Genomic DNA, 18285 nt, shown 5'->3' with positions numbered 1-18285 from the left:
GTAAACTCAGTCTATTAAGCAGAATCTTCACTTTAAAATTCTTAAAAACACAACAGACTGATAGAGGTGAGATTCGAAACCACGCCTCCGAAGGGACTGGTACCTGAAACCAGCACCTTAGACCACACGGCCACTCTAACTGAACACACACGTCAGCTCAGACAAATGAGCAAGAGCTTCGTGTTATTAAACTATGAAAATGCATGAGTCTGATAGAGGTGGGATTCGAACCCACGCCTCCGAAATTGACTGGTACCTGAAACCAGCGCCTGAGACCACTCGGCCACCGTACCTGGACAAACACTCGTCAACTAAGACAAATAAGCAAGAGCTTCATGTTATTAAGCTAAGAAAATGCATGAGTCTGATAGAGGCGGGATTCGAACCCTCGCCTCCGAAGAGACTGGTGCCTAAAACCAGCGCCTTAGACCACTCGCCCACTCTACCTGAAAACATAAGTAAACTCAGTCTATTAAGCAAAATCTTCACTTTAAAATTCTTAAAAACACAACAGACTGATAGATGTGAGATTCGAACCCACGCCTCCGAAGAGACTGGTACCTGAAACCAGCGCCTTAGACCACTCGGCCACTCTACCTGAACACACTTGTCAACTCAGACAAATAAGCAAGAGCTTCATGTTATAATACTAACAAAATGCATGAGTCTGATAGAGGTGGGATTCGAACCCACGCCTCCGAAGAGACTGGTGCCTAAAACCACCGCCTTAGGCCACTCGGCCACTCTACCCGAAAACATAAGTAAACTCAGTCTATTCAGCAAAATATTCATTTTACAATTCTTAAAAACACAACAGACTGATAGAGGTGAGATTCGAACCCACGCCTCCGGAGAGACAGGTACCTGAAACCAGCGCCTTAGACCACTCGGCCACTCTACCTGAAAACAAAAGTAAACTCAGACAAATAAGCAAGAGCTTCATGTTATTAAACTAAGAAAATGCATGAGTCTGATAGAGGTGGGATTCGAACCCACGCCTCCGAAGAGACTGGTGCCTTAAACCAGCGCCTTAGACCACTCGGCCACTCTACCTGGACAAACACTCCTCAACTAAGACAAATAAGCAAGAGCTTCATGTTATTAAACTAACAAAATGCATGAGTCTGATAGAGGTGGGATTCGAACCCACGCCTCCGAACAGACTGGTGCCTAAAACCAGCGCCTTAGAACACTCGGCCACTCTACCTGAACACATTTGTCAACTCAGACAAATAAGCAAGAGCTTCATGTTATTAAACTAAGAAAATGCATGAGTCTGATAGAGGTGGGATTCGAACCCATGCCTTCGAAGAGACTGGTGCCTTAAACCAGCGCCTTAGACCACTCGGCCACTCTACCTGAACACACTTGTCAACTCAGACAAATAAGCAAGAGCTTCATGTTATTAAACTAAGAAAATGCATGAGTCTGATAGAGGTGGGATTCGAATCCATGCCTCCGAAGAGACTGGTGCCTTAAACCAGCGCCTTAGACCACTCGGCCACTCTACCTGAACACACACGTCATCTAAGACAAATAAGCAAGAGCTTCATGTTATTAAACTAACAAAATGCGTGAGTCTGATAGAGGTGGGATTCGAACCCACGCCTTCGAAAAGACCGGTGCCTAAAACCAGCGCCTTAGACCACTCGGTCACCCTACCTGAAAACAAAAGTAAACTCAGTCTATTAAGCAGAATCTTCACTTTAAAATTCTTAAAAACACAACAGACTGATAGAGGTGAGATTCGAAACCACGCCGCCGTAGGGACTGGTACCTGAAACCAGCACCTTAGACCACACGGCCACTCTTACTGAACACACACGTCAGCTCAGACAAATGAGCAAGAGCTTCATGTTATTAAACTATGAATATGCATGCGTCTGATAGAGGTGGGATTCGAACCCACGCCTCCGAAGAGACTGGTACCTGAAACCAGCGCCTTAGACCACTCGGCCACTCTACCTGAACACACTTGTCAACTCAGACAAATAAGCAAGAGCTTCATGTTATAATACTAACAAAATGCATGAGTCTGATAGAGGTGGGATTCGAACCCACGCCTTCGAAGAGACCGGTGCCTAAAACCAGCACCTTAGACCAATCGGCCACTCTACCCGAAAACATAAGTAAACTCAGTCTATTCAGCAAAATCTTCATTTTACAATTCTTAAAAACACAACAGACTGATAGGGGTGAGATTCGAACCCACGCCTCCGAAGAGACTGGTACCTGAAACCAGCGCCTTAGACCACTCGGCCACTCTACCTGAACACACTTGTCAACTCAGACAAATAAGCAAGAGCTTCATGTTATTAAACTAAGAAAATGCATGAGTCTGATAGAGGTGGGATTCGAACCCACGCCTCCGAAGAGACTGGTGCCTTAAACCAGCGCCTTAGACCACTCGGCCACTCTACCTGGACAAACACTAGTCAACTAAGACAAATAAGCAAGAGCTTCATGTTATTAAACTAACAAAATGCATGAGTCTGATAGAGGTGGGATTCGAACCCACGCCTCCGAAGAGACTGGTGCCTAAAACCAGCGCCTTAGACCACTCGGCCACTCTACCTGAACACATTTGTCAACTCAGACAAATAAGCAAGAGCTTCATGTTATTAAACTAAGAAAATGCATGAGTCTGATAGAGGTGGGATTCGAACCCACGCCTCCGAAGAGACTGGTGCCTTAAACCAGCCCCTTAGACCACTCGGCCACTCTACCTGAACACGCTTGTCAACTCAGACAAAAAAGCAAGAGCTTCATGTTATTAAACTAAGAAAATGCATGAGTCTGATAGAGGTGGGATTCGAACCCACGCCTCCGAAGAGACTGGTACCTGAAACCAGCACCTTAGACCACACGGCCACTCTACCTGAACACACACGTCAGCTCAGACAAATGAGCAAGAGCTTCATGTTATTAAACTATGAATATGCATGCGTCTGATAGAGGTGGGATTCGAAACCACGACTCCGAAGAGACTGGTATCTGAAACCATCGCCATAGACCACTCGGCCACTCTACCTGAACACACTTGTCAACTCAGACAAATAAGAAAGAGCTTCATGTTATTAAACTAACAAAATGCATGAGTCTGATAGAGGTGGGATTCGAACCCACGCCTTCGAAGAGACCGGTGCCTAAAACCAGCACCTTAGACCACACGGCCACTCTAACTGAACACACACGTCAACGAAGACAAATAAGCAAGAGCTTCATGTTATTAAACTAACAAAATGCATGAGTCTGATAGAGGTGGGATTCGAACCCACGCCTCCGAAGAGACTGGTGACTAAAACCACCGCCTTAGGCCACTCGGCCACTCTACCCGAAAACATAAGTAAACTCAGTCTATTCAGCAAAATCTTCATTTTACAATTCTTAAAAACACAACAGACTGATAGGGGTGAGATTCGTACCCACGCCTCCGAAGAGACAGGTACCTGAAACCAGCGCCTTAGACCACTCGGCCACTCTACCTGAAAACAAAAGTAAACTCAGACAAATAAGCAAGAGCTTCATGTTATTAAACTAACAAAATGCATGAGTCTGATTGAGGTGGGATTCGAACCCACGCCTCCGAAGAGACTGGTGCCTTAAACCAGCGCCTTAGACCACTCGGCCACTCTACCTGAACACACTTGTCAACTCAGACAAATAAGCAAGAGCTTCATGTTATTAAACTAACAAAATGCATGAGTCTGATTGAGGTGGGATTCGAACCCACGCCTCCGAAGAGACTGGTGCCTAAAACCAGCGCCTTAGACCACTCGGCCACTCTACCTGAAAACATAAGTAAACTCAGTCTATTAAGCAAAATCTTCACTTTAAAATTCTTAAAAACACAACAGACTGATAGAAGTGAGATTCGAAACCACGCCTCCGAAGAGACTGGTACCTGAAACCTACACCTTAGACCACACGGCCACTCTAACTGAACACACACGTCAGCTCAGACAAATGAGCAAGAGCTTCATGTTATTGAACTATGAAAATGCATGCGTCTGATTGAGGTGGGATTCGAACCCACACCTCCGAAGAGACTGTTACCTGAAACCAGCGAGTTAGACCACTCGGCCACTCTACCTGGACAAACACTCGTCAACTAAGACAAATAAGCAAGAGCTTAATGTTATTAAACTAACAAAATGCATGAGTCTGATTGAGGTGGGATTCGAACCCACGCCTCCGAAGAGACTGGTGCCTTAAACCAGCGCCTTAGACCACTCGGCCACTCTACCTGAACACACTTGTCAACTCAGACAAAAAAGCAAGAGCTTCATGTTATTAAACTAACAAAATGCATGAGTCTGATTGAGGTGGGATTCGAACCCACGCCTCCGAAGAGACTGGTGCCTAAAACCACCGCCTTACGCCACTCGGCCACTCTACCCGAAAACATAAGTAAACTCAGTCTATTCAGCAAAATATTCATTTTACAATTCTTAAAAACACAACAGACTGATAGGGGTGAGATTCGAACCCACGCCTCCGGAGAGACAGGTATCTGAAACCAGCGCCTTAGACCACTCGGCCACTCTACCTGAAAACAAAAGTAAACTCAGACAAATAAGCAAGAGCTTCATGTTATTAAACTAATAAAATGCATGAGTCTGATAGAGGTGGGATTCGAACCCACGCCTCCGAAGAGACTGGTGCCTTAAACCAGCGCCTTAGACCACTCGGCCACTCTACCTGGACAAACACTCGTCAACTAAGACAAATAAGCAAGAGCTTCATGTTATTAAACTAACAAAATGCATGAGTCTGATAGAGGTGGGATTCGAACCCACGCCTCCGAACAGACTGGTGCCTAAAACCAGCGCCTTAGACCACTCGGCCACTCTACCTGAACACATTTGTCAACTCAGACAAATAAGCAAGAGCTTCATGTTATTAAACTAAGAAAATGCATGAGTCTGATTGAGGTGGGATTCGAACCCATGCCTTCGAAGAGACTGGTGCCTTAAACCAGCGCCTTAGACCACTCGGCCACTCTACCTGAACACACTTGTCAACTCAGACAAATAAGCAAGAGCTTCATGTTATTAAACTAAGAAAATGCATGAGTCTGATAGAGGTGGGATTCGAATCCATGCCTCCGAAGAGACTGGTGCCTTAAACCAGCGCCTTAGACCACTCGGCCACTCTACCTGAACACACACGTCATCTAAGACAAATAAGCAAGAGCTTCATGTTATTAAACTAACAAAATGCGTGAGTCTGATAGAGGTGGGATTCGAACCCACGCCTTCGAAAAGACCGGTGCCTAAAACCAGCGCCTTAGACCACTCGGTCACCCTACCTGAAAACAAAAGTAAACTCAGACTATTAAGCAGAATCTTCACTTTAAAATTCTTAAAAACGCAACAGACTGATAGAGGTGAGATTCGAACCCACGCCTCCGAAGAGACTGGTACCTGAAACCAGCGCCTTAGACCACTCGGCCACTCTACCTGAACACACTTGTCAACTCAGACAAATAAGCAAGAGCTTCATGTTATTAAACTAAGAAAATGCATGAGTCTGATAGAGGTGGGATTCGAACCCACGCCTCCGAAGAGACTGGTGCCTTAAACCAGCGCCTTAGACCACTCGGCCACTCTACCTGGACAAACACTAGTCAACTAAGACAAATAAGCAAGAGCTTCATGTTATTAAACTAACAAAATGCATGGGTCTGATAGAGGTGGGATTCGAACCCACGCCTCCGAAGAGACTGGTGCCTAAAACCAGCGCCTTAGACCACTCGGCCACTCTACCTGAACACATTTGTCAACTCAGACAAATAAGCAAGAGCTTCATGTTATTAAACTAAGAAAATGCATGAGTCTGATAGAGGTGGGATTCGAACCCACGCCTCCGAAGAGACTGGTGCCTTAAACCAGCCCCTTAGACCACTCGGCCACTCTACCTGAACACGCTTGTCAACTCAGACAAAAAAGCAAGAGCTTCATGTTATTAAACTAAGAAAATGCATGAGTCTGATAGAGGTGGGATTCGAACCCACGCCTCCGAAGAGACTGGTACCTGAAACCAGCACCTTAGACCACACGGCCACTCTACCTGAACACACACGTCAGCTCAGACAAATGAGCAAGAGCTTCATGTTATTAAACTATGAATATGCATGCGTCTGATAGAGGTGGGATTCGAAACCACGACTCCGAAGAGACTGGTATCTGAAACCATCGCCATAGACCACTCGGCCACTCTACCTGAACACACTTGTCAACTCAGACAAATAAGAAAGAGCTTCATGTTATTAAACTAACAAAATGCATGAGTCTGATAGAGGTGGGATTCGAACCCACGCCTTCGAAGAGACCGGTGCCTAAAACCAGCACCTTAGACCACATGGCCACTCTAACTGAACACACACGTCAACGAAGACAAATAAGCAAGAGCTTCATGTTATTAAACTAACAAAATGCATGAGTCTGATAGAGGTGGGATTCGAACCCACGCCTCCGAAGAGACTGGTGACTAAAACCACCGCCTTAGGCCACTCGGCCACTCTACCCGAAAACATAAGTAAACTCAGTCTATTCAGCAAAATCTTCATTTTACAATTCTTAAAAACACAACAGACTGATAGGGGTGAGATTCGAACCCACGCCTCCGAAGAGACAGGTACCTGAAACCAGCGCCTTAGACCACTAGGCCACTCTACCTGAAAACAAAAGTAAACTCAGACAAATAAGCAAGAGCTTCATGTTATTAAACTAACAAAATGCATGAGTCTGATTGAGGTGGGATTCGAACCCACGCCTCCGAAGAGACTGGTGCCTTAAACCAGCGCCTTAGACCACTCGGCCACTCTACCTGAACACACTTGTCAACTCAGACAAATAAGCAAGAGCTTCATGTTATTAAACTAACAAAATGCATGAGTCTGATTGAGGTGGGATTCGAACCCACGCCTCCGAAGAGACTGGTGCCTAAAACCAGCGCCTTAGACCACTCGGCCACTCTACCTGAAAACATAAGTAAACTCAGTCTATTAAGCAAAATCTTCACTTTAAAATTCTTAAAAACACAACAGACTGATAGAAGTGAGATTCGAAACCACGCCTCCGAAGAGACTGGTACCTGAAACCTACACCTTAGACCACACGGCCACTCTAACTGAACACACACGTCAGCTCAGACAAATGAGCAAGAGCTTCATGTTATTGAACTATGAAAATGCATGCGTCTGATTGAGGTGGGATTCGAACCCACACCTCCGAAGAGACTGTTACCTGAAACCAGCGAGTTAGACCACTCGGCCACTCTACCTGGACAAACACTCGTCAACTAAGACAAATAAGCAAGAGCTTAATGTTATTAAACTAACAAAATGCATGAGTCTGATTGAGGTGGGATTCGAACCCACGCCTCCGAAGAGACTGGTGCCTTAAACCAGCGCCTTAGACCACTCGGCCACTCTACCTGAACACACTTGTCAACTCAGACAAAAAAGCAAGAGCTTCATGTTATTAAACTAACAAAATGCATGAGTCTGATTGAGGTGGGATTCGAACCCACGCCTCCGAAGAGACTGGTGCCTAAAACCACCGCCTTACGCCACTCGGCCACTCTACCCGAAAACATAAGTAAACTCAGTCTATTCAGCAAAATATTCATTTTACAATTCTTAAAAACACAACAGACTGATAGGGGTGAGATTCGAACCCACGCCTCCGGAGAGACAGGTATCTGAAACCAGCGCCTTAGACCACTCGGCCACTCTACCTGAAAACAAAAGTAAACTCAGACAAATAAGCAAGAGCTTCATGTTATTAAACTAATAAAATGCATGAGTCTGATAGAGGTGGGATTCGAACCCACGCCTCCGAAGAGACTGGTGCCTTAAACCAGCGCCTTAGACCACTCGGCCACTCTACCTGGACAAACACTCGTCAACTAAGACAAATAAGCAAGAGCTTCATGTTATTAAACTAACAAAATGCATGAGTCTGATAGAGGTGGGATTCGAACCCACGCCTCCGAACAGACTGGTGCCTAAAACCAGCGCCTTAGACCACTCGGCCACTCTACCTGAACACATTTGTCAACTCAGACAAATAAGCAAGAGCTTCATGTTATTAAACTAAGAAAATGCATGAGTCTGATTGAGGTGGGATTCGAACCCATGCCTTCGAAGAGACTGGTGCCTTAAACCAGCGCCTTAGACCACTCGGCCACTCTACCTGAACACACTTGTCAACTCAGACAAATAAGCAAGAGCTTCATGTTATTAAACTAAGAAAATGCATGAGTCTGATAGAGGTGGGATTCGAATCCATGCCTCCGAAGAGACTGGTGCCTTAAACCAGCGCCTTAGACCACTCGGCCATTCTACCTGAACACACACGTCATCTAAGACAAATAAGCAAGAGCTTCATGTTATTAAACTAACAAAATGCGTGAGTCTGATAGAGGTGGGATTCGAACCCACGCCTTCGAAAAGACCGGTGCCTAAAACCAGCGCCTTAGACCACTCGGTCACCCTACCTGAAAACAAAAGTAAACTCAGACTATTAAGCAGAATCTTCACTTTAAAATTCTTAAAAACGCAACAGACTGATAGAGGTGAGATTCGAACCCACGCCTCCGAAGAGACTGGTACCTGAAACCAGCGCCTTAGACCACTCGGCCACTCTACCTGAACACACTTGTCAACTCAGACAAATAAGCAAGAGCTTCATGTTATTAAACTAAGAAAATGCATGAGTCTGATAGAGGTGGGATTCGAACCCACGCCTCCGAAGAGACTGGTGCCTTAAACCAGCGCCTTAGACCACTCGGCCACTCTACCTGGACAAACACTAGTCAACTAAGACAAATAAGCAAGAGCTTCATGTTATTAAACTAACAAAATGCATGGGTCTGATAGAGGTGGGATTCGAACCCACGCCTCCGAAGAGACTGGTGCCTAAAACCAGCGCCTTAGACCACTCGGCCACTCTACCTGAACACATTTGTCAACTCAGACAAATAAGCAAGAGCTTCATGTTATTAAACTAAGAAAATGCATGAGTCTGATAGAGGTGGGATTCGAACCCACGCCTCCGAAGAGACTGGTGCCTTAAACCAGCCCCTTAGACCACTCGGCCACTCTACCTGAACACGCTTGTCAACTCAGACAAAAAAGCAAGAGCTTCATGTTATTAAACTAAGAAAATGCATGAGTCTGATAGAGGTGGGATTCGAACCCACGCCTCCGAAGAGACTGGTACCTGAAACCAGCACCTTAGACCACACGGCCACTCTACCTGAACACACACGTCAGCTCAGACAAATGAGCAAGAGCTTCATGTTATTAAACTATGAATATGCATGCGTCTGATAGAGGTGGGATTCGAAACCACGACTCCGAAGAGACTGGTATCTGAAACCATCGCCATAGACCACTCGGCCACTCTACCTGAACACACTTGTCAACTCAGACAAATAAGAAAGAGCTTCATGTTATTAAACTAACAAAATGCATGAGTCTGATAGAGGTGGGATTCGAACCCACGCCTTCGAAGAGACCGGTGCCTAAAACCAGCACCTTAGACCACATGGCCACTCTAACTGAACACACACGTCAACGAAGACAAATAAGCAAGAGCTTCATGTTATTAAACTAACAAAATGCATGAGTCTGATAGAGGTGGGATTCGAACCCACGCCTCCGAAGAGACTGGTGACTAAAACCACCGCCTTAGGCCACTCGGCCACTCTACCCGAAAACATAAGTAAACTCAGTCTATTCAGCAAAATCTTCATTTTACAATTCTTAAAAACACAACAGACTGATAGGGGTGAGATTCGAACCCACGCCTCCGAAGAGACAGGTACCTGAAACCAGCGCCTTAGACCACTAGGCCACTCTACCTGAAAACAAAAGTAAACTCAGACAAATAAGCAAGAGCTTCATGTTATTAAACTAACAAAATGCATGAGTCTGATTGAGGTGGGATTCGAACCCACGCCTCCGAAGAGACTGGTGCCTTAAACCAGCGCCTTAGACCACTCGGCCACTCTACCTGAACACACTTGTCAACTCAGACAAATAAGCAAGAGCTTCATGTTATTAAACTAACAAAATGCATGAGTCTGATTGAGGTGGGATTCGAACCCACGCCTCCGAAGAGACTGGTGCCTAAAACCAGCGCCTTAGACCACTCGGCCACTCTACCTGAAAACATAAGTAAACTCAGTCTATTAAGCAAAATCTTCACTTTAAAATTCTTAAAAACACAACAGACTGATAGAAGTGAGATTTGAAACCACGCCTCCGAAGAGACTGGTACCTGAAACCTACACCTTAGACCACACGGCCACTCTAACTGAACACACACGTCAGCTCAGACAAAAGAGCAAGAGCTTCATGTTATTGAACTATGAAAATGCATGCGTCTGATTGAGGTGGGATTCGAACCCACACCTCCGAAGAGACTGTTACCTGAAACCAGCGAGTTAGACCACTCGGCCACTCTACCTGGACAAACACTCGTCAACTAAGACAAATAAGCAAGAGCTTAATGTTATTAAACTAACAAAATGCATGAGTCTGATTGAGGTGGGATTCGAACCCACGCCTTCGAAGAGACCGGTGCCTAAAACCAGCACCTTAGACCACTCGGCCACTCTACCTGGACAAACACTCGTCAACTAAGACAAATAAGCAAGAGCTTCATGTTATTAAACTAACAAAATGCATGAGTCTGATTGAGGTGGGATTCGAACCCACGCCTCCGAAGAGACTGGTGCCTTAAACCAGCGCCTTAGACCACTCGGCCACTCTACCTGGACAAACACTCGTCAACTAAGACAAATAAGCAAGAGCTTCATGTTATTAAACTAACAAAATGCATGAGTCTGATAGAGGTGGGATTCGAACCCACGCCTCCGAAGAGACTGGTGCCTAAAACCACCGCCTTACGCCACTCGGCCACTCTACCCGAAAACATAAGTAAACTCAGTCTATTCAGCAAAATATTCATTTTACAATTCTTAAAAACACAACAGACTGATAGGGGTGAGATTCGAACCCACGCCTCCGGAGAGACAGGTATCTGAAACCAGCGCCTTAGACCACTCGGCCACTCTACCTGAAAACAAAAGTAAACTCAGACAAATAAGCAAGAGCTTCATGTTATTAAACTAATAAAATGCATGAGTCTGATAGAGGTGGGATTCGAACCCACGCCTCCGAAGAGACTGGTGCCTTAAACCAGCGCCTTAGACCACTCGGCCACTCTACCTGAACACACTTGTCAACTCAGACAAATAAGCAAGAGCTTCATGTTATTAAACTAAGAAAATGCATGAGTCTGATAGAGGTGGGATTCGAATCCATGCCTCCGAAGAGACTGGTGCCTTAAACCAGCGCCTTAGACCACTCGGCCACTCTACCTGAACACACACGTCATCTAAGACAAATAAGCAAGAGCTTCATGTTATTAAACTAACAAAATGCGTGAGTCTGATAGAGGTGGGATTCGAACCCACGCCTTCGAAGAGACCGGTGCCTAAAACCAGCACCTTAGACCACTCGGCCACTCTACCTGGACAAACACTCGTCAACTAAGACAAATAAGCAAGAGCTTCATGTTATTAAACTAACAAAATGCATGAGTCTGATTGAGGTGGGATTCGAACCCACGCCTCCGAAGAGACTGGTGCCTTAAACCAGCGCCTTAGACCACTCGGCCACTCTACCTGAACACACTTGTCAACTCAGACAAAAAAGCAAGAGCTTCATGTTATTAAACTAACAAAATGCATGAGTCTGATTGAGGTGGGATTCGAACCCACGCATCCGAAGAGACTGGTGCCTAAAACCACCGCCTTACGCCACTCGGCCACTCTACCCGAAAACATAAGTAAACTCAGTCTATTCAGCAAAATATTCATTTTACAATTCTTAAAAACACAACAGACTGATAGGGGTGAGATTCGAACCCACGCCTCCGGAGAGACAGGTATCTGAAACCAGCACCTTAGACCACTCGGCCACTCTACCTGAAAACAAAAGTAAACTCAGACAAATAAGCAAGAGCTTCATGTTATTAAACTAATAAAATGCATGAGTCTGATAGAGGTGGGATTCGAACCCACGCCTCCGAAGAGACTGGTGCCTTAAACCAGCGCCTTAGACCACTCGGCCACTCTACCTGGACAAACACTCGTCAACTAAGACAAATAAGCAAGAGCTTCATGTTATTAAACTAACAAAATGCATGAGTCTGATAGAGGTGCGATTCGAACCCACGCCTCCGAACAGACTGGTGCCTAAAACCAGCGCCTTAGACCACTCGGCCACTCTACCTGAACACATTTGTCAACTCAGACAAATAAGCAAGAGCTTCATGTTATTAAACTAAGAAAATGCAAGAGTCTGATAGAGGTGGGATTCGAACCCATGCCTTCGAAGAGACTGGTGCCTTAAACCAGCGCCTTAGACCACTCGGCCACTCTACCTGAACACACTTGTCAACTCAGACAAATAAGCAAGAGCTTCATGTTATTAAACTAAGAAAATGCATGAGTCTGATAGAGGTGGGATTCGAATCCATGCCTCCGAAGAGACTGGTGCCTTAAACCAGCGCCTTAGACCACTCGGCCACTCTACCTGAACACACACGTCATCTAAGACAAATAAGCAAGAGCTTCATGTTATTAAACTAACAAAATGCGTGAGTCTGATAAAGGGGGGATTCGAACCCACGCCTTCGAAAAGACCGGTGCCTAAAACCAGCGCCTTAGACCACTCGGTCACCCTACCTGAAAACAAAAGTAAACTCAGACTATTAAGCAGAATCTTCACTTTAAAATTCTTAAAAACGCAACAGACTGATAGAGGTGAGATTCGAAACCACGCCTCCGTAGGGACTGGTACCTGAAACCAGCACCTTAGACCACACGGCCACTCTAACTGAACACACACGTCAGCTCAGACAAATGAGCAAGAGCTTCATGTTATTAAACTATGAATATGCATGCGTCTGATAGAGGTGGGATTCGAACCCACGCCTCCGAAGAGACTGGTACCTGAAACCAGCGCCTTAGACCACTCGGCCACTCTACCTGAACACACTTGTCAACTCAGAGAAATAAGCAAGAGCTTCATGTTATAATACTAACAAAATGCATGAGTCTGATAGAGGTGGGATTCGAACCCACGCCTTCGAAGAGACCGGTGCCTAAAACCAGCACCTTAGACCACTCGGCCACTCTACCTGGACAAACACTCGTCAACTAAGACAAATAAGCAAGAGCTTCATGTTATTAAACTAACAAAATGCATGAGTCTGATTGAGGTGGGATTCGAACCCACGCCTCCGAAGAGACTGGTGCCTTAAACCAGCGCCTTAGACCACTCGGCCACTGTACCTGAACACACTTGTCAACTCAGACAAAAAAGCAAGAGCTTCATGTTATTAAACTAACAAAATGCATGAGTCTGATTGAGGTGGGATTCGAACCCACGCCTCCGAAGAGACTGGTGCCTAAAACCACCGCCTTACGCCACTCGGCCACTCTACCCGAAAACATAAGTAAACTCAGTCTATTCAGCAAAATATTCATTTTACAATTCTTAAAAACACAACAGACTGATAGGGGTGAGATTCGAACCCACGCCTCCGGAGAGACAGGTATCTGAAACCAGCGCCTTAGACCACTCGGCCACTCTACCTGAAAACAAAAGTAAACTCAGACAAATAAGCAAGAGCTTCATGTTATTAAACTAATAAAATGCATGAGTCTGATAGAGGTGGGATTCGAACCCACGCCTCCTAAGAGACTGGTGCCTTAAACCAGCGCCTTAGACCACTCGGCCACTCTACCTGGACAAACACTCGTCAACTAAGACAAATAAGCAAGAGCTTCATGTTATTAAACTAACAAAATGCATGAGTCTGATAGAGGTGCGATTCGAACCCACGCCTCCGAACAGACTGGTGCCTAAAACCAGCGCCTTAGACCACTCGGCCACTCTACCTGAACACATTTGTCAACTCAGACAAATAAGCAAGAGCTTCATGTTATTAAACTAAGAAAATGCAAGAGTCTGATAGAGGTGGGATTCGAACCCATGCCTTCGAAGAGACTGGTGCCTTAAACCAGCGCCTTAGACCACTCGGCCACTCTACCTGAACACACTTGTCAACTCAGACAAATAAGCAAGAGCTTCATGTTATTAAACTAAGAAAATGCATGAGTCTGATAGAGGTGGGATTCGAATCCATGCCTCCGAAGAGACTGGTGCCTTAAACCAGCGCCTTAGACCACTCGGCCACTCTACCTGAACACACACGTCATCTAAGACAAATAAGCAAGAGCTTCATGTTATTAAACTAACAAAATGCGTGAGTCTGATAGAGGTGGGATTCGAACCCACGCCTTCGAAGAGACCGGTGCCTAAAACCAGCACCTTAGACCACTCGGCCACTCTACCTGGACAAACACTCGTCAACTAAGACAAATAAGCAAGAGCTTCATGTTATTAAACTAACAAAATGCATGAGTCTGATTGAGGTGGGATTCGAACCCACGCCTCCGAAGAGACTGGTGCCTTAAACCAGCGCCTTAGACCACTCGGCCACTCTACCTGAACACACTTGTCAACTCAGACAAAAAAGCAAGAGCTTCATGTTATTAAACTAACAAAATGCATGAGTCTGATTGAGGTGGGATTCGAACCCACGCCTCCGAAGAGACTGGTGCCTAAAACCACCGCCTTACGCCACTCGGCCACTCTACCCGAAAACATAGGTAAACTCAGTCTATTCAGCAAAATATTCATTTTACAATTCTTAAAAACACAACAGACTGATAGGGGTGAGATTCGAACCCACGCCTCCGGAGAGACAGGTATCTGAAACCAGCGCCTTAGACCACTCGGCCACTCTACCTGAAAACAAAAGTAAACTCAGACAAATAAGCAAGAGCTTCATGTTATTAAACTAATAAAATGCATGAGTCTGATAGAGGTGGGATTCGAACCCACGCCTCCGAAGAGACTGGTGCCTTAAACCAGCGCCTTAGAACACTCGGCCACTCTACCTGGACAAACACTCGTCAACTAAGACAAATAAGCAAGAGCTTCATGTTATTAAACTAACAAAATGCATGAGTCTGATAGAGGTGCGATTCGAACCCACGCCTCCGAACAGACTGGTGCCTAAAACCAGCGCCTTAGACCACTCGGCCACTCTACCTGAACACATTTGTCAACTCAGACAAATAAGCAAGAGCTTCATGTTATTAAACTAAGAAAATGCAAGAGTCTGATAGAGGTGGGATTCGAACCCATGCCTTCGAAGAGACTGGTGCCTTAAACCAGCGCCTTAGACCACTCGGCCACTCTACCTGAACACACTTGTCAACTCAGACAAATAAGCAAGAGCTTCATGTTATTAAACTAAGAAAATGCATGAGTCTGATAGAGGTGGGATTCGAATCCATGCCTCCGAAGAGACTGGTGCCTTAAACCAGCGCCTTAGACCACTCGGCCACTCTACCTCAACACACACGTCATCTAAGACAAATAAGCAAGAGCTTCATGTTATTAAACTAACAAAATGCGTGAGTCTGATAGAGGTGGGATTCGAACCCACGCCTTCGAAAAGACCGGTGCCTAAAACCAGCGCCTTAGACCACTCGGTCACCCTACCTGAAAACAAAAGTAAACTCAGACTATTAAGCAGAATCTTCACTTTAAAATTCTTAAAAACGCAACAGACTGATAGAGGTGAGATTCGAAACCACGCCTCCGTAGGGACTGGTACCTGAAACCAGCACCTTAGACCACACGGCCACTCTAACTGAACACACACGTCAGCTCAGACAAATGAGCAAGAGCTTCATGTTATTAAACTATGAATATGCATGCGTCTGATAGAGGTGGGATTCGAACCCACGCCTCCGAAGAGACTGGTACCTGAAACCAGCGCCTTAGACCACTCGGCCACTCTACCTGAACACACTTGTCAACTCAGAGAAATAAGCAAGAGCTTCATGTTATAATACTAACAAAATGCATGAGCCTGATAGAGGTGGGATTCGAACCCACGCCTTCGAAGAGACCGGTGCCTAAAACCAGCACCTTAGACCACTCGGCCACTCTACCTGGACAAACACTCGTCAACTAAGACAAATAAGCAAGAGCTTCATGTTATTAAACTAACAAAATGCATGAGTCTGATTGAGGTGGGATTCGAACCCACGCCTCCGAAGAGACTGGTGCCTTAAACCAGCGCCTTAGACCACTCGGCCACTCTACCTGAACACACTTGTCAACTCAGACAAATAAGCAAGAGCTTCATGTTATTAAACTAACAAAATGCATGAGTCTGATTGAGGTGGGATTCGAACCCACGCCTCCGAAGAGACTGGTGCCTAAAACCACCGCCTTAGGCCACTCGGCCACTCTACCCGAAAACATAAGTAAACTCAGTCTATTCAGCAAAATATTCATTTTACAATTCTTAAAAACACAACAGACTGATAGGGGTGAGATTCGAACCCACGCCTCCGGAGAGACAGGTACCTGAAACCAGCGCCTTAGACCACTCGGCCACTCTACCTGAAAACAAAAGTAAACTCAGACAAATAAGCAAGAGCTTCATGTTATTAAACTAAGAAAATGCATGAGTCTGATAGAGGTGGGATTCGAACCCACGCCTCCGAAGAGACTGGTGCCTTAAACCAGCGCCTTAGACCACTCGGCCACTCTACCTGGACAAACACTAGTCAACTAAGACAAATAAGCAAGAGCTTCATGTTATTAAACTAACAAAATGCATGAGTCTGATAGAGGTGGGATTCGAACCCACGCCTCCGAAGAGACTGGTGCCTAAAACCAGCGCCTTAGACCACTCGGCCACTCTACCTGAACACATTTGTCAACTCAGACAAATAAGCAAGAGCTTCATGTTATTAAACTAAGAAAATGCATGAGTCTGATAGAGGTGGGATTCGAACCCACGCCTCCGAAGAGACTGGTACCTGAAACCAGCGCCTTAGACCACTCGGCCACTCTACCTGAACACACTTGTCAACTCAGACAAATAAGCAAGAGCTTCATGTTATAATACTAACAAAATGCATGAGTCTGATAGAGGTGGGATTCGAACCCACGCCTTCGAAGAGACCGGTGCCTAAAACCAGCACCTTAGACCAATCGGCCACTCTACCCGAAAACATAGGTAAACTCAGTCTATTCAGCAAAATCTTCATTTTACAATTCTTAAAAACACAACAGACTGATAGGGGTGAGATTCGAACCCACGCCTCCGAAGAGACAGGTACCTGAAACCAGCGCCTTAGACCACTCGGCCACTCTACCTGAACACATTTGTCAACTCAGACAAATAAGCAAGAGCTTCATGTTATTAAACTAAGAAAATGCATGAGTCTGATAGAGGTGGGATTCGAACCCACGCCTCCGAAGAGACTGGTACCTGAAACCAGCGCCTTAGACCACTCGGCCACTCTACCTGAACACACTTGTCAACTCAGACAAATAAGCAAGAGCTTCATGTTATAATACTAACAAAATGCATGAGTCTGATAGAGGTGGGATTCGAACCCACGCCTTCGAAGAGACCGGTGCCTAAAACCAGCACCTTAGACCAATCGGCCACTCTACCCGAAAACATAGGTAAACTCAGTCTATTCAGCAAAATCTTCATTTTACAATTCTTAAAAACACAACAGACTGATAGGGGTGAGATTCGAACCCACGCCTCCGAAGAGACAGGTACCTGAAACCAGCGCCTTAGACCACTCGGCCACTCTACCTGAAAACAAATTAAACTCAGACAAATAAGCAAGAGCTTCATGTTATTAAACTAAGAAAATGCATGAGTCTGATAGAGGTGGGATTCGAACCCACGCCTCCGAAGAGACTGGTGCCTTAAACCAGCGCCTTAGACCACTCGGCCACTCTACCTGGACAAACACTAGTCAACTAAGACAAATAAGCAAGAGCTTCATGTTATTAAACTAACAGAATGCATGAGTCTGATAAAGGTGGGATTCGAACCCACGCCTCCGAAGAGACTGGTGCCTAAAACCAGCGCCTTAGACCACTCGGCCACTCTACCTGAACACATTTGTCAACTCAGACAAATAAGCAAGAGCTTCATGTTATTAAACTAAGAAAATGCATGAGTCTGATAGAGGTGGGATTCGAACCCACGCCTCCGAAGAGACTGGTACCTGAAACCAGCACCTTAGACCACACGGCCACTCTACCTGAACACACACGTCAGCTCAGACAAATGAGCAAGAGCT

At 45.6% G+C, this 18285-nt stretch overlaps 80 non-coding genes across 80 annotated transcripts; all 80 read right to left on the bottom strand.

The window, feature by feature from the left end:
• Positions 1-365: 365 nt before the first annotated feature.
• On the bottom strand, positions 366-447 carry TRNAL-UAG (transfer RNA leucine (anticodon UAG)). Its single transcript has one exon. It is a non-coding gene; the product is annotated as a tRNA-Leu (tRNA).
• A 69-nt stretch (positions 448-516) lies between these two features.
• Positions 517-598, bottom strand: TRNAL-CAG (transfer RNA leucine (anticodon CAG)). The gene has a single exon. It is a non-coding gene; the product is annotated as a tRNA-Leu (tRNA).
• A 70-nt stretch (positions 599-668) lies between these two features.
• On the bottom strand, positions 669-750 carry TRNAL-UAG (transfer RNA leucine (anticodon UAG)). The gene has a single exon. It is a non-coding gene; the product is annotated as a tRNA-Leu (tRNA).
• A 69-nt stretch (positions 751-819) lies between these two features.
• TRNAL-CAG (transfer RNA leucine (anticodon CAG)) lies at positions 820-901 on the bottom strand. The gene is given in 2 exon segments: positions 820-854; positions 864-901. It is a non-coding gene; the product is annotated as a tRNA-Leu (tRNA).
• A 70-nt stretch (positions 902-971) lies between these two features.
• Positions 972-1053, bottom strand: TRNAL-AAG (transfer RNA leucine (anticodon AAG)). Its single transcript has one exon. It is a non-coding gene; the product is annotated as a tRNA-Leu (tRNA).
• A 72-nt stretch (positions 1054-1125) lies between these two features.
• On the bottom strand, positions 1126-1207 carry TRNAL-UAG (transfer RNA leucine (anticodon UAG)). Its single transcript has one exon. It is a non-coding gene; the product is annotated as a tRNA-Leu (tRNA).
• A 70-nt stretch (positions 1208-1277) lies between these two features.
• Positions 1278-1359, bottom strand: TRNAL-AAG (transfer RNA leucine (anticodon AAG)). The gene has a single exon. It is a non-coding gene; the product is annotated as a tRNA-Leu (tRNA).
• Positions 1360-1429: 70 nt separating this feature from the next.
• On the bottom strand, positions 1430-1511 carry TRNAL-AAG (transfer RNA leucine (anticodon AAG)). The gene has a single exon. It is a non-coding gene; the product is annotated as a tRNA-Leu (tRNA).
• Positions 1512-1581: 70 nt separating this feature from the next.
• TRNAL-UAG (transfer RNA leucine (anticodon UAG)) lies at positions 1582-1663 on the bottom strand. Its single transcript has one exon. It is a non-coding gene; the product is annotated as a tRNA-Leu (tRNA).
• A 221-nt stretch (positions 1664-1884) lies between these two features.
• On the bottom strand, positions 1885-1966 carry TRNAL-CAG (transfer RNA leucine (anticodon CAG)). The gene has a single exon. It is a non-coding gene; the product is annotated as a tRNA-Leu (tRNA).
• Positions 1967-2036: 70 nt separating this feature from the next.
• On the bottom strand, positions 2037-2118 carry TRNAL-UAG (transfer RNA leucine (anticodon UAG)). The gene has a single exon. It is a non-coding gene; the product is annotated as a tRNA-Leu (tRNA).
• Positions 2119-2187: 69 nt separating this feature from the next.
• Positions 2188-2269, bottom strand: TRNAL-CAG (transfer RNA leucine (anticodon CAG)). Its single transcript has one exon. It is a non-coding gene; the product is annotated as a tRNA-Leu (tRNA).
• Positions 2270-2339: 70 nt separating this feature from the next.
• Positions 2340-2421, bottom strand: TRNAL-AAG (transfer RNA leucine (anticodon AAG)). The gene has a single exon. It is a non-coding gene; the product is annotated as a tRNA-Leu (tRNA).
• A 72-nt stretch (positions 2422-2493) lies between these two features.
• TRNAL-UAG (transfer RNA leucine (anticodon UAG)) lies at positions 2494-2575 on the bottom strand. The gene has a single exon. It is a non-coding gene; the product is annotated as a tRNA-Leu (tRNA).
• A 70-nt stretch (positions 2576-2645) lies between these two features.
• TRNAL-AAG (transfer RNA leucine (anticodon AAG)) lies at positions 2646-2727 on the bottom strand. Its single transcript has one exon. It is a non-coding gene; the product is annotated as a tRNA-Leu (tRNA).
• Positions 2728-2797: 70 nt separating this feature from the next.
• Positions 2798-2879, bottom strand: TRNAL-CAG (transfer RNA leucine (anticodon CAG)). Its single transcript has one exon. It is a non-coding gene; the product is annotated as a tRNA-Leu (tRNA).
• A 677-nt stretch (positions 2880-3556) lies between these two features.
• TRNAL-AAG (transfer RNA leucine (anticodon AAG)) lies at positions 3557-3638 on the bottom strand. The gene has a single exon. It is a non-coding gene; the product is annotated as a tRNA-Leu (tRNA).
• Positions 3639-3708: 70 nt separating this feature from the next.
• On the bottom strand, positions 3709-3790 carry TRNAL-UAG (transfer RNA leucine (anticodon UAG)). The gene has a single exon. It is a non-coding gene; the product is annotated as a tRNA-Leu (tRNA).
• Positions 3791-4165: 375 nt separating this feature from the next.
• Positions 4166-4247, bottom strand: TRNAL-AAG (transfer RNA leucine (anticodon AAG)). Its single transcript has one exon. It is a non-coding gene; the product is annotated as a tRNA-Leu (tRNA).
• Positions 4248-4620: 373 nt separating this feature from the next.
• On the bottom strand, positions 4621-4702 carry TRNAL-AAG (transfer RNA leucine (anticodon AAG)). The gene has a single exon. It is a non-coding gene; the product is annotated as a tRNA-Leu (tRNA).
• A 72-nt stretch (positions 4703-4774) lies between these two features.
• Positions 4775-4856, bottom strand: TRNAL-UAG (transfer RNA leucine (anticodon UAG)). The gene has a single exon. It is a non-coding gene; the product is annotated as a tRNA-Leu (tRNA).
• Positions 4857-4926: 70 nt separating this feature from the next.
• TRNAL-AAG (transfer RNA leucine (anticodon AAG)) lies at positions 4927-5008 on the bottom strand. Its single transcript has one exon. It is a non-coding gene; the product is annotated as a tRNA-Leu (tRNA).
• A 70-nt stretch (positions 5009-5078) lies between these two features.
• On the bottom strand, positions 5079-5160 carry TRNAL-AAG (transfer RNA leucine (anticodon AAG)). Its single transcript has one exon. It is a non-coding gene; the product is annotated as a tRNA-Leu (tRNA).
• A 70-nt stretch (positions 5161-5230) lies between these two features.
• On the bottom strand, positions 5231-5312 carry TRNAL-UAG (transfer RNA leucine (anticodon UAG)). The gene has a single exon. It is a non-coding gene; the product is annotated as a tRNA-Leu (tRNA).
• Positions 5313-5381: 69 nt separating this feature from the next.
• TRNAL-CAG (transfer RNA leucine (anticodon CAG)) lies at positions 5382-5463 on the bottom strand. Its single transcript has one exon. It is a non-coding gene; the product is annotated as a tRNA-Leu (tRNA).
• Positions 5464-5533: 70 nt separating this feature from the next.
• On the bottom strand, positions 5534-5615 carry TRNAL-AAG (transfer RNA leucine (anticodon AAG)). Its single transcript has one exon. It is a non-coding gene; the product is annotated as a tRNA-Leu (tRNA).
• A 72-nt stretch (positions 5616-5687) lies between these two features.
• On the bottom strand, positions 5688-5769 carry TRNAL-UAG (transfer RNA leucine (anticodon UAG)). Its single transcript has one exon. It is a non-coding gene; the product is annotated as a tRNA-Leu (tRNA).
• A 70-nt stretch (positions 5770-5839) lies between these two features.
• On the bottom strand, positions 5840-5921 carry TRNAL-AAG (transfer RNA leucine (anticodon AAG)). The gene has a single exon. It is a non-coding gene; the product is annotated as a tRNA-Leu (tRNA).
• A 70-nt stretch (positions 5922-5991) lies between these two features.
• On the bottom strand, positions 5992-6073 carry TRNAL-CAG (transfer RNA leucine (anticodon CAG)). The gene has a single exon. It is a non-coding gene; the product is annotated as a tRNA-Leu (tRNA).
• Positions 6074-6750: 677 nt separating this feature from the next.
• TRNAL-AAG (transfer RNA leucine (anticodon AAG)) lies at positions 6751-6832 on the bottom strand. The gene has a single exon. It is a non-coding gene; the product is annotated as a tRNA-Leu (tRNA).
• Positions 6833-6902: 70 nt separating this feature from the next.
• Positions 6903-6984, bottom strand: TRNAL-UAG (transfer RNA leucine (anticodon UAG)). The gene has a single exon. It is a non-coding gene; the product is annotated as a tRNA-Leu (tRNA).
• Positions 6985-7359: 375 nt separating this feature from the next.
• On the bottom strand, positions 7360-7441 carry TRNAL-AAG (transfer RNA leucine (anticodon AAG)). The gene has a single exon. It is a non-coding gene; the product is annotated as a tRNA-Leu (tRNA).
• A 373-nt stretch (positions 7442-7814) lies between these two features.
• TRNAL-AAG (transfer RNA leucine (anticodon AAG)) lies at positions 7815-7896 on the bottom strand. Its single transcript has one exon. It is a non-coding gene; the product is annotated as a tRNA-Leu (tRNA).
• A 72-nt stretch (positions 7897-7968) lies between these two features.
• On the bottom strand, positions 7969-8050 carry TRNAL-UAG (transfer RNA leucine (anticodon UAG)). The gene has a single exon. It is a non-coding gene; the product is annotated as a tRNA-Leu (tRNA).
• Positions 8051-8120: 70 nt separating this feature from the next.
• Positions 8121-8202, bottom strand: TRNAL-AAG (transfer RNA leucine (anticodon AAG)). Its single transcript has one exon. It is a non-coding gene; the product is annotated as a tRNA-Leu (tRNA).
• Positions 8203-8424: 222 nt separating this feature from the next.
• Positions 8425-8506, bottom strand: TRNAL-UAG (transfer RNA leucine (anticodon UAG)). Its single transcript has one exon. It is a non-coding gene; the product is annotated as a tRNA-Leu (tRNA).
• Positions 8507-8575: 69 nt separating this feature from the next.
• TRNAL-CAG (transfer RNA leucine (anticodon CAG)) lies at positions 8576-8657 on the bottom strand. Its single transcript has one exon. It is a non-coding gene; the product is annotated as a tRNA-Leu (tRNA).
• A 70-nt stretch (positions 8658-8727) lies between these two features.
• Positions 8728-8809, bottom strand: TRNAL-AAG (transfer RNA leucine (anticodon AAG)). The gene has a single exon. It is a non-coding gene; the product is annotated as a tRNA-Leu (tRNA).
• A 72-nt stretch (positions 8810-8881) lies between these two features.
• TRNAL-UAG (transfer RNA leucine (anticodon UAG)) lies at positions 8882-8963 on the bottom strand. Its single transcript has one exon. It is a non-coding gene; the product is annotated as a tRNA-Leu (tRNA).
• Positions 8964-9033: 70 nt separating this feature from the next.
• Positions 9034-9115, bottom strand: TRNAL-AAG (transfer RNA leucine (anticodon AAG)). Its single transcript has one exon. It is a non-coding gene; the product is annotated as a tRNA-Leu (tRNA).
• A 70-nt stretch (positions 9116-9185) lies between these two features.
• TRNAL-CAG (transfer RNA leucine (anticodon CAG)) lies at positions 9186-9267 on the bottom strand. Its single transcript has one exon. It is a non-coding gene; the product is annotated as a tRNA-Leu (tRNA).
• A 677-nt stretch (positions 9268-9944) lies between these two features.
• TRNAL-AAG (transfer RNA leucine (anticodon AAG)) lies at positions 9945-10026 on the bottom strand. Its single transcript has one exon. It is a non-coding gene; the product is annotated as a tRNA-Leu (tRNA).
• Positions 10027-10096: 70 nt separating this feature from the next.
• TRNAL-UAG (transfer RNA leucine (anticodon UAG)) lies at positions 10097-10178 on the bottom strand. The gene has a single exon. It is a non-coding gene; the product is annotated as a tRNA-Leu (tRNA).
• A 375-nt stretch (positions 10179-10553) lies between these two features.
• TRNAL-UAG (transfer RNA leucine (anticodon UAG)) lies at positions 10554-10635 on the bottom strand. The gene has a single exon. It is a non-coding gene; the product is annotated as a tRNA-Leu (tRNA).
• A 72-nt stretch (positions 10636-10707) lies between these two features.
• Positions 10708-10789, bottom strand: TRNAL-AAG (transfer RNA leucine (anticodon AAG)). Its single transcript has one exon. It is a non-coding gene; the product is annotated as a tRNA-Leu (tRNA).
• A 72-nt stretch (positions 10790-10861) lies between these two features.
• On the bottom strand, positions 10862-10943 carry TRNAL-UAG (transfer RNA leucine (anticodon UAG)). The gene has a single exon. It is a non-coding gene; the product is annotated as a tRNA-Leu (tRNA).
• A 221-nt stretch (positions 10944-11164) lies between these two features.
• TRNAL-AAG (transfer RNA leucine (anticodon AAG)) lies at positions 11165-11246 on the bottom strand. The gene has a single exon. It is a non-coding gene; the product is annotated as a tRNA-Leu (tRNA).
• A 70-nt stretch (positions 11247-11316) lies between these two features.
• On the bottom strand, positions 11317-11398 carry TRNAL-AAG (transfer RNA leucine (anticodon AAG)). Its single transcript has one exon. It is a non-coding gene; the product is annotated as a tRNA-Leu (tRNA).
• Positions 11399-11468: 70 nt separating this feature from the next.
• On the bottom strand, positions 11469-11550 carry TRNAL-UAG (transfer RNA leucine (anticodon UAG)). Its single transcript has one exon. It is a non-coding gene; the product is annotated as a tRNA-Leu (tRNA).
• A 72-nt stretch (positions 11551-11622) lies between these two features.
• On the bottom strand, positions 11623-11704 carry TRNAL-AAG (transfer RNA leucine (anticodon AAG)). Its single transcript has one exon. It is a non-coding gene; the product is annotated as a tRNA-Leu (tRNA).
• A 373-nt stretch (positions 11705-12077) lies between these two features.
• Positions 12078-12159, bottom strand: TRNAL-AAG (transfer RNA leucine (anticodon AAG)). Its single transcript has one exon. It is a non-coding gene; the product is annotated as a tRNA-Leu (tRNA).
• A 72-nt stretch (positions 12160-12231) lies between these two features.
• Positions 12232-12313, bottom strand: TRNAL-UAG (transfer RNA leucine (anticodon UAG)). Its single transcript has one exon. It is a non-coding gene; the product is annotated as a tRNA-Leu (tRNA).
• Positions 12314-12383: 70 nt separating this feature from the next.
• Positions 12384-12465, bottom strand: TRNAL-AAG (transfer RNA leucine (anticodon AAG)). The gene has a single exon. It is a non-coding gene; the product is annotated as a tRNA-Leu (tRNA).
• A 70-nt stretch (positions 12466-12535) lies between these two features.
• Positions 12536-12617, bottom strand: TRNAL-AAG (transfer RNA leucine (anticodon AAG)). Its single transcript has one exon. It is a non-coding gene; the product is annotated as a tRNA-Leu (tRNA).
• Positions 12618-12990: 373 nt separating this feature from the next.
• Positions 12991-13072, bottom strand: TRNAL-CAG (transfer RNA leucine (anticodon CAG)). The gene has a single exon. It is a non-coding gene; the product is annotated as a tRNA-Leu (tRNA).
• Positions 13073-13142: 70 nt separating this feature from the next.
• Positions 13143-13224, bottom strand: TRNAL-UAG (transfer RNA leucine (anticodon UAG)). The gene has a single exon. It is a non-coding gene; the product is annotated as a tRNA-Leu (tRNA).
• A 72-nt stretch (positions 13225-13296) lies between these two features.
• On the bottom strand, positions 13297-13378 carry TRNAL-AAG (transfer RNA leucine (anticodon AAG)). Its single transcript has one exon. It is a non-coding gene; the product is annotated as a tRNA-Leu (tRNA).
• A 373-nt stretch (positions 13379-13751) lies between these two features.
• On the bottom strand, positions 13752-13833 carry TRNAL-AAG (transfer RNA leucine (anticodon AAG)). The gene has a single exon. It is a non-coding gene; the product is annotated as a tRNA-Leu (tRNA).
• A 72-nt stretch (positions 13834-13905) lies between these two features.
• TRNAL-UAG (transfer RNA leucine (anticodon UAG)) lies at positions 13906-13987 on the bottom strand. The gene has a single exon. It is a non-coding gene; the product is annotated as a tRNA-Leu (tRNA).
• Positions 13988-14057: 70 nt separating this feature from the next.
• Positions 14058-14139, bottom strand: TRNAL-AAG (transfer RNA leucine (anticodon AAG)). Its single transcript has one exon. It is a non-coding gene; the product is annotated as a tRNA-Leu (tRNA).
• Positions 14140-14209: 70 nt separating this feature from the next.
• Positions 14210-14291, bottom strand: TRNAL-AAG (transfer RNA leucine (anticodon AAG)). The gene has a single exon. It is a non-coding gene; the product is annotated as a tRNA-Leu (tRNA).
• A 70-nt stretch (positions 14292-14361) lies between these two features.
• TRNAL-UAG (transfer RNA leucine (anticodon UAG)) lies at positions 14362-14443 on the bottom strand. The gene has a single exon. It is a non-coding gene; the product is annotated as a tRNA-Leu (tRNA).
• A 72-nt stretch (positions 14444-14515) lies between these two features.
• TRNAL-AAG (transfer RNA leucine (anticodon AAG)) lies at positions 14516-14597 on the bottom strand. Its single transcript has one exon. It is a non-coding gene; the product is annotated as a tRNA-Leu (tRNA).
• Positions 14598-14970: 373 nt separating this feature from the next.
• TRNAL-AAG (transfer RNA leucine (anticodon AAG)) lies at positions 14971-15052 on the bottom strand. Its single transcript has one exon. It is a non-coding gene; the product is annotated as a tRNA-Leu (tRNA).
• Positions 15053-15124: 72 nt separating this feature from the next.
• TRNAL-UAG (transfer RNA leucine (anticodon UAG)) lies at positions 15125-15206 on the bottom strand. The gene has a single exon. It is a non-coding gene; the product is annotated as a tRNA-Leu (tRNA).
• Positions 15207-15276: 70 nt separating this feature from the next.
• TRNAL-AAG (transfer RNA leucine (anticodon AAG)) lies at positions 15277-15358 on the bottom strand. The gene has a single exon. It is a non-coding gene; the product is annotated as a tRNA-Leu (tRNA).
• A 70-nt stretch (positions 15359-15428) lies between these two features.
• Positions 15429-15510, bottom strand: TRNAL-AAG (transfer RNA leucine (anticodon AAG)). The gene has a single exon. It is a non-coding gene; the product is annotated as a tRNA-Leu (tRNA).
• A 70-nt stretch (positions 15511-15580) lies between these two features.
• On the bottom strand, positions 15581-15662 carry TRNAL-UAG (transfer RNA leucine (anticodon UAG)). The gene has a single exon. It is a non-coding gene; the product is annotated as a tRNA-Leu (tRNA).
• A 221-nt stretch (positions 15663-15883) lies between these two features.
• Positions 15884-15965, bottom strand: TRNAL-CAG (transfer RNA leucine (anticodon CAG)). The gene has a single exon. It is a non-coding gene; the product is annotated as a tRNA-Leu (tRNA).
• Positions 15966-16035: 70 nt separating this feature from the next.
• Positions 16036-16117, bottom strand: TRNAL-UAG (transfer RNA leucine (anticodon UAG)). The gene has a single exon. It is a non-coding gene; the product is annotated as a tRNA-Leu (tRNA).
• Positions 16118-16189: 72 nt separating this feature from the next.
• On the bottom strand, positions 16190-16271 carry TRNAL-AAG (transfer RNA leucine (anticodon AAG)). The gene has a single exon. It is a non-coding gene; the product is annotated as a tRNA-Leu (tRNA).
• Positions 16272-16644: 373 nt separating this feature from the next.
• TRNAL-AAG (transfer RNA leucine (anticodon AAG)) lies at positions 16645-16726 on the bottom strand. The gene has a single exon. It is a non-coding gene; the product is annotated as a tRNA-Leu (tRNA).
• Positions 16727-16798: 72 nt separating this feature from the next.
• On the bottom strand, positions 16799-16880 carry TRNAL-UAG (transfer RNA leucine (anticodon UAG)). The gene has a single exon. It is a non-coding gene; the product is annotated as a tRNA-Leu (tRNA).
• Positions 16881-16950: 70 nt separating this feature from the next.
• On the bottom strand, positions 16951-17032 carry TRNAL-CAG (transfer RNA leucine (anticodon CAG)). Its single transcript has one exon. It is a non-coding gene; the product is annotated as a tRNA-Leu (tRNA).
• A 70-nt stretch (positions 17033-17102) lies between these two features.
• TRNAL-UAG (transfer RNA leucine (anticodon UAG)) lies at positions 17103-17184 on the bottom strand. Its single transcript has one exon. It is a non-coding gene; the product is annotated as a tRNA-Leu (tRNA).
• A 221-nt stretch (positions 17185-17405) lies between these two features.
• TRNAL-CAG (transfer RNA leucine (anticodon CAG)) lies at positions 17406-17487 on the bottom strand. Its single transcript has one exon. It is a non-coding gene; the product is annotated as a tRNA-Leu (tRNA).
• Positions 17488-17557: 70 nt separating this feature from the next.
• TRNAL-UAG (transfer RNA leucine (anticodon UAG)) lies at positions 17558-17639 on the bottom strand. The gene has a single exon. It is a non-coding gene; the product is annotated as a tRNA-Leu (tRNA).
• A 220-nt stretch (positions 17640-17859) lies between these two features.
• On the bottom strand, positions 17860-17941 carry TRNAL-AAG (transfer RNA leucine (anticodon AAG)). Its single transcript has one exon. It is a non-coding gene; the product is annotated as a tRNA-Leu (tRNA).
• A 72-nt stretch (positions 17942-18013) lies between these two features.
• Positions 18014-18095, bottom strand: TRNAL-UAG (transfer RNA leucine (anticodon UAG)). Its single transcript has one exon. It is a non-coding gene; the product is annotated as a tRNA-Leu (tRNA).
• Positions 18096-18165: 70 nt separating this feature from the next.
• Positions 18166-18247, bottom strand: TRNAL-CAG (transfer RNA leucine (anticodon CAG)). Its single transcript has one exon. It is a non-coding gene; the product is annotated as a tRNA-Leu (tRNA).
• Positions 18248-18285: the final 38 nt, after the last annotated feature.

The sequence above is a fragment of the Phalangium opilio genome, unplaced genomic scaffold (assembly GCF_054372755.1).
Source record: "Phalangium opilio isolate 3A_F unplaced genomic scaffold, DU_Popi_V2 ptg000031l_1, whole genome shotgun sequence".
NCBI classification, from domain to species: Eukaryota; Metazoa; Arthropoda; class Arachnida; order Opiliones; family Phalangiidae; genus Phalangium; species Phalangium opilio.
This window is presented reverse-complemented; position numbering and strand designations above follow the sequence as displayed.